Source organism: Dasypus novemcinctus, chromosome 3 (assembly GCF_030445035.2).
Source record: "Dasypus novemcinctus isolate mDasNov1 chromosome 3, mDasNov1.1.hap2, whole genome shotgun sequence".
NCBI lineage: Eukaryota > Metazoa > Chordata > Mammalia > Cingulata > Dasypodidae > Dasypus > Dasypus novemcinctus.
Window position 1 is genome coordinate 94377489 of NC_080675.1, and position 9012 is coordinate 94386500.

A 9012-nucleotide genomic window follows, 5' to 3' on the forward strand; every position below is an offset into this window, starting at 1 on the left:
ATATGTTTTATAACAATTTCCATGTATATGCTTTCATTTTGTAATAATTTATGGACAAAATTTACTGCCACCACATGCCCCAGACTTCCCAGGAGTGCACATGTGAGCCCGGTGGGCAGCTGATCAGCTTTCAGATGGCCCCTGTGCCTGTGCACTGAGCCTGTACGTGCCCTGCACTGTTGCCTGCTTATGCAATGCTCCATTGCCTCATTGCACTTCACTTACAAAACTCAAATTGAAAGATAAAATTAAGAATTTCCAGACACTGGCAACAGCACATTAAGCCCAGCCCCAACCCCCTTTATGAGCAGGGTGCATGTGACAGCACAGCCCTCGTGCCCAGGAGGTGGCCCTGCCCCAAGCTCCAGTGGAGTAAGCCCATTTGCCAATACCTTAATTTTCAGAAGGCCACTTGGACTGAGTTTCCTAGGGCTGCTATAATAAAGTACTACAAACGTGTGGCTTAAATCAACAGAAATTTATTATCACATAGTTTTGAGGGCTAGAAGTCCGAAAGCTGTAAGGAAGAATCCTTCCTTCCCTCTTACTTGTTTGTGGTAATTTGCTGGCAGTCTCTGCCTCTGTTATCACATGATGTCCTCCCCCGTGTCTCTGGGTCTCCTCTCCCCTTCTTATAAGGACACTGGTTGTACTGGATTAAAGGCCCACCTTACTCTAGTAGTATAACTTGCCTAATTCCATCTGTAATGACCCCATTTCCAAAGGTCACATCTTGTTCTCCTGGGAATAAGGACTTTAATACATTTTATTTCTTGGGTTGGGAGGTACATAATTAAATCTAATACTTGCTTCCTCCTAGTCACTGCTCTTACATAAATCTAAAGACCTTGCAAGATTGGAATTCAATTTGCAATGAAATCCACCCACTTGCAGGCTTAAACTTTGGGTTTTATTTTCAAAAGGGTAGGTTTGTGGCTACAGGAAAGAAGTGTTGTTGTTTTTTTTAAGGTAGTTATATAAGAACCTCACTGTCCCTTCCCAGATTTTACAAAATTATGGTTAATAGAGTCATTCAAAGTGCAAAGACGACCCCTGGATTTTAATGTCACAAAATGAAAAGATCAATGAGTTCTTCCTTACAAGGTTTTATTTAGAAATCATCAAAATGGTTATTTTTTTCAGTGGTGTACATAAACACATAATACAAATTTGTCTGTGGAAATCATTTGCATCTTGTGATTCTGAAGAGTCTGCTATTATAGTAAACTGAAAAACTTGACAGGTTTTTGTCCCCAGTTCCCAGGGAAGGAACTTCTGATTCTTTGGAATTTCCTGTGACAGCATTATCTTTTGATCAGGGTGAGCCTAGAGCCACATTTGATAGGTGGTAAAATGAATAACAGAGAGGGGCCAACCACACTTGAAGTTTTAGGGTGGGGACTGGCCACAACGGAAAGACCAACCCTGTGATTGGGGATTGGAGCTTTGAGCCACAGCACATGAGCCCTAGAGAACCCACCTCCCTGACATCTTGTAGAGGGCAGGGGCTGCAGATGGAGTTCAACCAGGTGAACATAGTTTCTATCAACCATGTTTAGTAATGAGACCCCATGTTAATTTGTAACACAGGAAGCTCTGGTGAATATCCTCCCAGGATTGTAAGTACATCTCTGTACCTGGAGGTGACAAGTTCTGACTCTTGCATGGAGAGGACATGGAAGCTTGCATTTGAGACCTTCCCAAACCCCACCTTTTACTATAATAAAGTGTTAAGCATAAGTATGGTGCTTTTGAAGCAGGCTAGTAAGATAGGGAACTAATAGACGGATCTGGAACTTAACAGAGAGTCTACGTGGACATCAGAAACCCGCAAGATGAACTAGAAAATGACCTTGAATTAAAGGTTCAACACGGACCAGCAGAATATCCCTGTCTACATATAATAACAGGAGTTAAAAATGCTGTTTGACCTAAATTAAGGGGGAAATGGAAAGGACAAATGAATTTATATGGCTATGAGTCTCTAAAAAAGAGTCTGGAGGTTGTCAGAAGGATTGCCCTTATGCACACCTGAGCAGAGTCTCAGAGACAGATAAAGTAGATACAACCCCAGGTATTGGTCCTTTTGAGGGCTAAAGAGACCCACAGGTTCTATGGTCATGGCAGATGGGGTTCACTGTCATGTCAGTTGACCCTTCTTTGGAGCTGGTGTTTCTGCGTGATGGAGCTGGACTCAGATGGGATCTCTTTTCACAAGACTTTCATGCTACTTTACTGGAATTGTAGTTGGCGCTGGGGCTTAAGACATATCTAGGGGATTTGAATCTCTGGACTGACAATATGATTGCCAGGCCCTGACCTCAACAGACTTCAGCTCCTACACTCTGATTTATTGGACTTACTCCACTCAGCTAACACAGAGTTGAAGAATGTCAACCACCACACCATGGAGCCTAGAGTGCCTACAACTGAAAGCAGGAGGACTGCATCCAATATCCATGTGGAATCTAAACCCCCTCTTGACATGGATGTGGAATGGACACAACCAAGCCAAGGTCCACAGGAAGGAGGAATACAGTAAGGATCAGAGTGGACTTAATGATATTCTATTCATGAACTATTGTGGTTAATAATCGAGAAAATGTGGCACTGATGTGGAAAAAGTGGCCATGGTGGCTGCTGGGTGCGGGGAAGGGGAGGAAGAGGAGAGATGTGGAGGCATTCTCGGGACTTGGAGTTGTCCTGGGTGGTGCCCCAGGGACAATTGCCGGATGTTGTATGTCCTCCCATGGCCCACTGGATGGAACGTGGGAAAGTGTGGGCTATGGTGTGGAACACGGGACATGGGGTGCAGCGATGCCCGGAGATGTACTCACCAGACGCAATGGATGTGACATGATGATGGGGGAGAGTGTTATTGGGAGGGGAGTGGTGGGGTGGGGGCGGTGGGACCTCATATTTTTTTAATGTAATATCTTTTAAAAAAATGAATAAATTGAGTAGAATTTGGGAAAAAAAAGAAGAAGAAATGCAGTCATAAAACATATGACAACGGATGAACCTGGAGGACATTATGTTGAGTGAAGCAAGCCAGACACAAAAAGACAAATACTGTACGATTGCATTACTATGAACCAAATTCCTTGTGTAACATATTGTATGATTCAAAAAAAATTTATATGTATCCAGTACATTTAAATGAGAAATGCATGTTTTCATTCAACTATGTTGTCTTTTTAGCTTTTGTTTATATTTTCAGTTATTAAATGTACAAAATAAAGCTACTAAAAAAAAGAACATAAAAATAAAAAAAGAATTAAGATAATAATGGGGAGCGGCCATTTGGCAAGGTTAAATGGGTTCGAGAAAAAAATTATTTTCTACGTGGGAGAGTGTGGGCTATGATGTGGAATACGGGACATGGGGTGCAGCGGTGCCCGGAGATGTACTCACCAGACGCAATGGATGTGTCATGATGATGGGGGAGAGTGTTACTGTGGGGGGAGTGATGGGGTGGGGGTGGTGGGGGTGAATGGGGACCTCATATTTTTTTAATGTAATATCTTTTAAAAAATGAATAAATTGAGTAGAATTTGGAGAAAAAAAAAAAAAGAAACACACAAGATGGCTGCTGGAAGACCCCCAACCCAGGGATTCTGCTATTCAGAACAAAGACTTCTTCCTGAAGACAAGGAGAAGCCCTGGATGCTCCTTAGGAAATTTATCACTGGGTCCTCACTAAAGGATTAATGGGTGGGGTAATTAATCCAAACAGCTGGAAACCCCTCCCCTGTCATTAGCAAAGGTGTAGAATAATTAACAGTTTAAAAGCCAGGCACAGGTCTGAGCATGGGCTCTCACCCTGCTCTTTTGCCTGCAGACCTGTCCAGCCCTCTGAGAGCTGCTCTCACCATTTTTCCTCTGCCATGTGGCCATGCAAGTAAACCTGGGAATTTATAATCTATAATGGGGAATTGTAGTTTATAAAGCAGCCCTCTTCATCCCTTTTCACTCCCTTCCTCTCTACCTGGGACCCCTGCTCTGTTACTTTCTGTTATTTTCTCCCATTTCTCTTCCATTCCTACCTAAGTAAATGAATGGCCTAACTCACCTGTGGTGCTCTTGAAATTCATTTCTGCAGCATAGCCAAGAACCTAGTTAAAATCCAGTAACACTTTCAGTGGCTCCTGTGAGTCATTCTAACAAATTATTAAACCTGAGGAGGTGATAGAAACCACTGAATTTATAGCCAGTTGGTGGGAAGTGCCATGAGGGGAGCAGGAGGTCCCTGGGCTGCTTAGACTGACTGGTGTTTCTGAGAGGGTAATCTTGTATAGGATAGCCCTGAACCTATGAGGTCAGCCTATCTCTGGGTAGTTAAGAGTCAGAATTGAATTGAATTGAATTATTATAATATTTGCAGTTGCTGATTTAAGTTTTAGGTACTCTTTGCAATATTAAATGAAAACTTGAACAAAATTTGATTAGATCTCAATGACTTTTATTATATCAACTCATGAATTAGGGAAATTCCAATCACTGTGAAGGAGAGAGGACTTCAGCTGAGGAGAGAGAGCAGTGAGTTTTATTGCTAGAACAAGGGAAGATATTAGGAGGAAATCTTCACTGGTTAATGCAGGGTTGCTTAGCAATGAGTGTAGCTGGACAAACACCAGAGTAAGCCACCAAATGTGCTCAAAGACCAATCCTGAAACCCTGGGATTTAAAGAGAGAAAGAGTGTTCATTGTAACTGTACAAAGCAGGAGAACAGGAGAAAAATCTCAGCTCTATTCACCCCAAATTGGAGAAAATTTGGGTTTTTATGAAATTTAAACAAAAGGAAAGTGGAGATAGTGACATGGTCTCTGACAACCCAGTATGAGGATGGTTTGTGTTCAGCTCCCCCTGGAGTCCCAGACACTGTGTCACTCAGAGCACAGAAGTACACAGCTGAGTCGCTCCAATGGGCAGAGGATTTCCTCAGGTTGAAAGAAGAGTCACTCTTTCGAAATTCGGCCTCAAATTCTTTAATGCCTTTAACCAAATTGTTCCCTGATACATACTTCAGGAGAAGCTGGAGACCTCGCCTGGGGTATTGGACATACCAGAAGAGAGAAGGAGTTGCACCATAGGAATAGTTGCATCTCAGCTCCGGTGAGTCTCCTTCAGAGACAGAGACGTGGACTTGAGGCTGGGTCACTGTCTGGGCTCTGGCATCTCCTGCAAAATCAAAGTCAAAGTGAAAGCACTGCAGACTTCACTATGAAAAGTAAGTGCTAGTCAGGGTCTGTGGAACTAGGGACCAGATTGAAACTTTACTCACTCAGGGCAAAAATCATCTGAAGAACTGGCATGAGCAGCAGGAGCATGGCTGAATAGTGGAGAATACAGGCTTCTTTCTGGAAGATCTTTCTGAGCAGGCAGAAAACGGCTAAGAAGAGCCTGGATGCTTTCTGATCTCTGATTCCTGTCACTTGTCCCTGTATGCAACAAACTCAGTGAGGGTTCTTCAGCCAGCTGCAGGGAGGAGGGGCTGAGGGGATCCTGGGCATCGTCAACAGAACCAAGATCTCTGGTTTGTGCAGCAGCGTCCCCTGGAGGCCAGTTTCTGGACCAAGGATCCAGCGTGCCCACAGAGAACTAATTTGTGTTTTCCTTCTATATCTAAAATATTATATCAAACTCTCCCAAAGCATGTTTCTTCCTTCCCAATACTATAATGGTGTATAGTGGTCTTAGATTCTATGAAAAGTGCGATGTCATATAAAAATGGAAACTGAAAAATTAGTTTAAAAATAAAAGTATGTCAGACTTAGTATCCTAGTCCATGAATCTTTGAGAGTCAGGCCATTTGCCTCAGGCTAAGCTTTCAATGGCCCAGTGTTGTCCTGGTGGTGCTGGGGGATGATAGAGTATTTTCCTTGGCTGGCAGATGTGCATCCACACAGGAAACAGAGAGGGTCTGTTAAAAAAGGGCAGTGCTATTTTTTCTAATAATATGGTACAACTCTGGATGGGAAAGTTTTGCCCCATACTTTCAAAATTTCTTCCTGAATGAAAGAATAGTAGGATAAAAGGGAATAATCCAAAATCCATAAAAGTGAATATTATAGAGATCATCCAGAGATGGGAGAATTATAAAGATTTCCAGAGGAAAGAAAGTAGATGGGCTAATATTGTGGTTTAAATTAAAAAATGAAAAACATCATTAAAAATAAGCTACAAGGAGCAATTACTCCTGGTTTTCAGCTGATAGTCATTGTAACTCCTCTCAGCTCCTGGGCTTTGTCAAAGTCCATGGAGCAAAAAAATCAAAGGACACAGGATTTCTAGATGTCTTGGACTAATGCTGTAACCTCTGCCCTGGAAGAATATAAAGGGATTCTCCAGTCCTCTATGGTGGTAGACAGCACATATAGTCAAATAAGAGTAAAATTGGAAATAGAATTCTCTGCCTTTCATGAGTTCACAGGAGTCTAAGAAATATTTTGATTATGAGAATAGTTGAAGAGTCTTTTTTACAGGCATTCTATTATGCCACACTGTATGGTCCACTATAAAAAGGAGCTAAGCTTCAAAAATTTTAAAAATAGAAACATTTAAAAATAAAACAGTTGTAGCGGAGCCTTTTGGTTGTGTGTGTCTGAGATCTGCTGTAAAAGCCCCAGATGACTGACTGAGCCTATTAGTTCATGTGGCCACGAATCTACTTCACCATCAGGTCCCGCTATCAGCATCATCTCAACATGTCTCTGTTCTTGAGGAATGTGACCAACACCAGGTCTGAAGATTTATGTCTTGAATTTGGTTGTTATGGTCCTATAGTTGATGTGTATGTTCCACTTGATTTCTACATTCGCCATCCAAGAGGATTTGCTTATGTTCAATTTGAGGATGTTTGTGATGCTGAAGATGCTTTACATAATTAGACAGAAAATAGAGTCGTGAATGTCAAATTGAAATCTGTTCTGTACGGGGAGATCAAAAGACACCAAATCAGATGAAAAACTAAGGAAGGGAGGAATGTATGCAGTTCTTCGCTATGATTATGGCAGATATAGATGTTTTAGAGAGCCAGAGTTATGAAAGGAGATCAGGAAGTCTGTCTCTTGATTACAACTATAGAAGATCTTATAGTTCTAGACACAGTAGACAGACTGGAAGACCATGGTGTAGGAGATGCCATTCCAAAAATAATAGATTCAAACACTGAAATTGATCTTTTTCAATACCTAAATCCAATTCAAGATCATGGTCCAAATCCCATCCCAAGAAAGAAATGAAGACTAAATCATATTCTAGGTCTGCATCTCACACCAAAATGAGGGCACCTCTAAAACAGATTCCAAAAACACATTATAAGTCTGGTTCAAGGCATGAAAAGGAATCAAGGAAAAAGAACCACCTCAATCCAAATCTCAGCCAAGATTGCAGCCTAAGCCTAGGTCAAAATCTAGATCAAAGTCTTGGACTAGTCCTAAATCCAGTGGCCATAAATAGCTAAACCATGATGTTTTTAGGCATGTATCATTCATTTACTCATAGTTTGGTTTACTTAAATTATTAGGAATAAAATGTTGCAATGATGCTTAAAAAACAACAACAGCAATACTTTTTAGTCTTTCCTGTACCAAGCAATGGTTTCAATTAAATGATATGTTGTTAAGAAGCCACTCTTAAGAGTCCGGTTTGTTTAATGTTTATGGGCAACTACCAATGTGTGGTGTCTGTGTATATTTTTGTAAATATTCTCATTTTTATGCTTGAATTATTGGTGAAAAGATATTGGTTGATCATAATTTGCAACATTGTTTTATTCAAGATAATCCTTCATATCCATATTTGGCAGAACTCTTAACCTAGAACTGTAGCTTGTTAATAAGATAAGATGATAGAAAAGTGAAGTCATAGCTATAGTACAACATTGACTGCTCAGACACATTTAGGTTCAGGGTGGAACTGTAATGTCTTGTCAAAATGTCTAGGTCCATTAGAAGAGTTTATTTATAAAACAGTGTGGAATAGTTCTTTTTTACCCCTACTACCTTGGGGAATGATGCCAACTGGGTTATGTAGCATTTTCAGGGAAATTGAGTTTTTGAGTGAAACACAGTCTTCAGTGCTTTTTTCTGGTTTCTCTGAAGATTTGAAATATAAAAACCTCAGAACTCACCTTAAATCTGAGCATGTCTTTTATGACAGAAGTCATTTTAGGGGGAAAGAATGCTGTTTTCTGGTTATTCTGAATTTTAAGGAGCATTGTTGAGCATGATATTGCTTTCTTTTCTTATTCCTGTTAGAGGCAAGCAAATTGTTTCAAAGTAGGTTCCGTTTGTGCATAGCATAAAATAACTTAATTTTGATGCTTATAGCACTCAGTGATGTGTGCATTTGTATAAAAATCTATCTACCTCTTTATGAAGGAGTCTTGTTCTTCCCACCTCAGTTTATTTTATGTGAAGCAAGTTGAAAGAGAACACTTCTATTACTAGGTGATTCTGTGATGGCATGAAATTTTAAATAATTTGGGGAAAGGGATTAGTCAATTTTAAGCAAAAGTCACATCTTTTGAGTTTTTTTATTAATTATCACTACAAATTGATAACTAGTACATTATTGTACTTAGTAGTACCTGGCTAAAAATAAGGAAATGATACATTTAACCAAATTTATTATTTCTCTGAAATATCATCTTGGGGACAAAAACAAAAGTAACTTGACGATATGTCCAATCGCATTTCAGAATAAAAGCTAACATTTTTAGGAAGCTCAGATTGCTCATTTGCAGATATAAGTTAAGAAATACTGTGGGAAAACAATTCCTTTTAGAGGATTACTTTTTTCATTTTCAGTTTTAGTATTCTAGGCCTGCCTATAAAGAATAAAAGATGGTTATTAAACACTGTTTGTAGAATGTGTTTAAAGAATTGATTCTAGAACCTTTGTATATTTGATAGTATTTCTAACTTTCTTAATTGTTTGCAGTTAATATTCATGTTCTGCTATGCAGTCATTTATATGCATGTTTCCTTATATTTTTTTAGATTTTC

General features: G+C 40.0%; 1 long non-coding RNA gene and 1 pseudogene across 1 annotated transcript; one reads left to right on the plus strand and one right to left on the minus strand.

Annotated features, from left to right (window-relative positions):
* Positions 1-4451: 4451 nt before the first annotated feature.
* LOC101443128 (uncharacterized) lies at positions 4452-5461 on the minus strand. The gene is made up of 3 exons (XR_011647837.1): positions 5286-5461; positions 5068-5182; positions 4452-4677 (listed from the first exon to the last, which is right to left on the minus strand). It is a non-coding gene; the product is annotated as an uncharacterized lncRNA (long non-coding RNA).
* Positions 5462-6654: 1193 nt separating this feature from the next.
* Positions 6655-7462, plus strand: LOC101442677 (serine/arginine-rich splicing factor 10 pseudogene; annotated as a pseudogene).
* The last annotated feature ends 1550 nt before the right edge of the window (positions 7463-9012 follow it).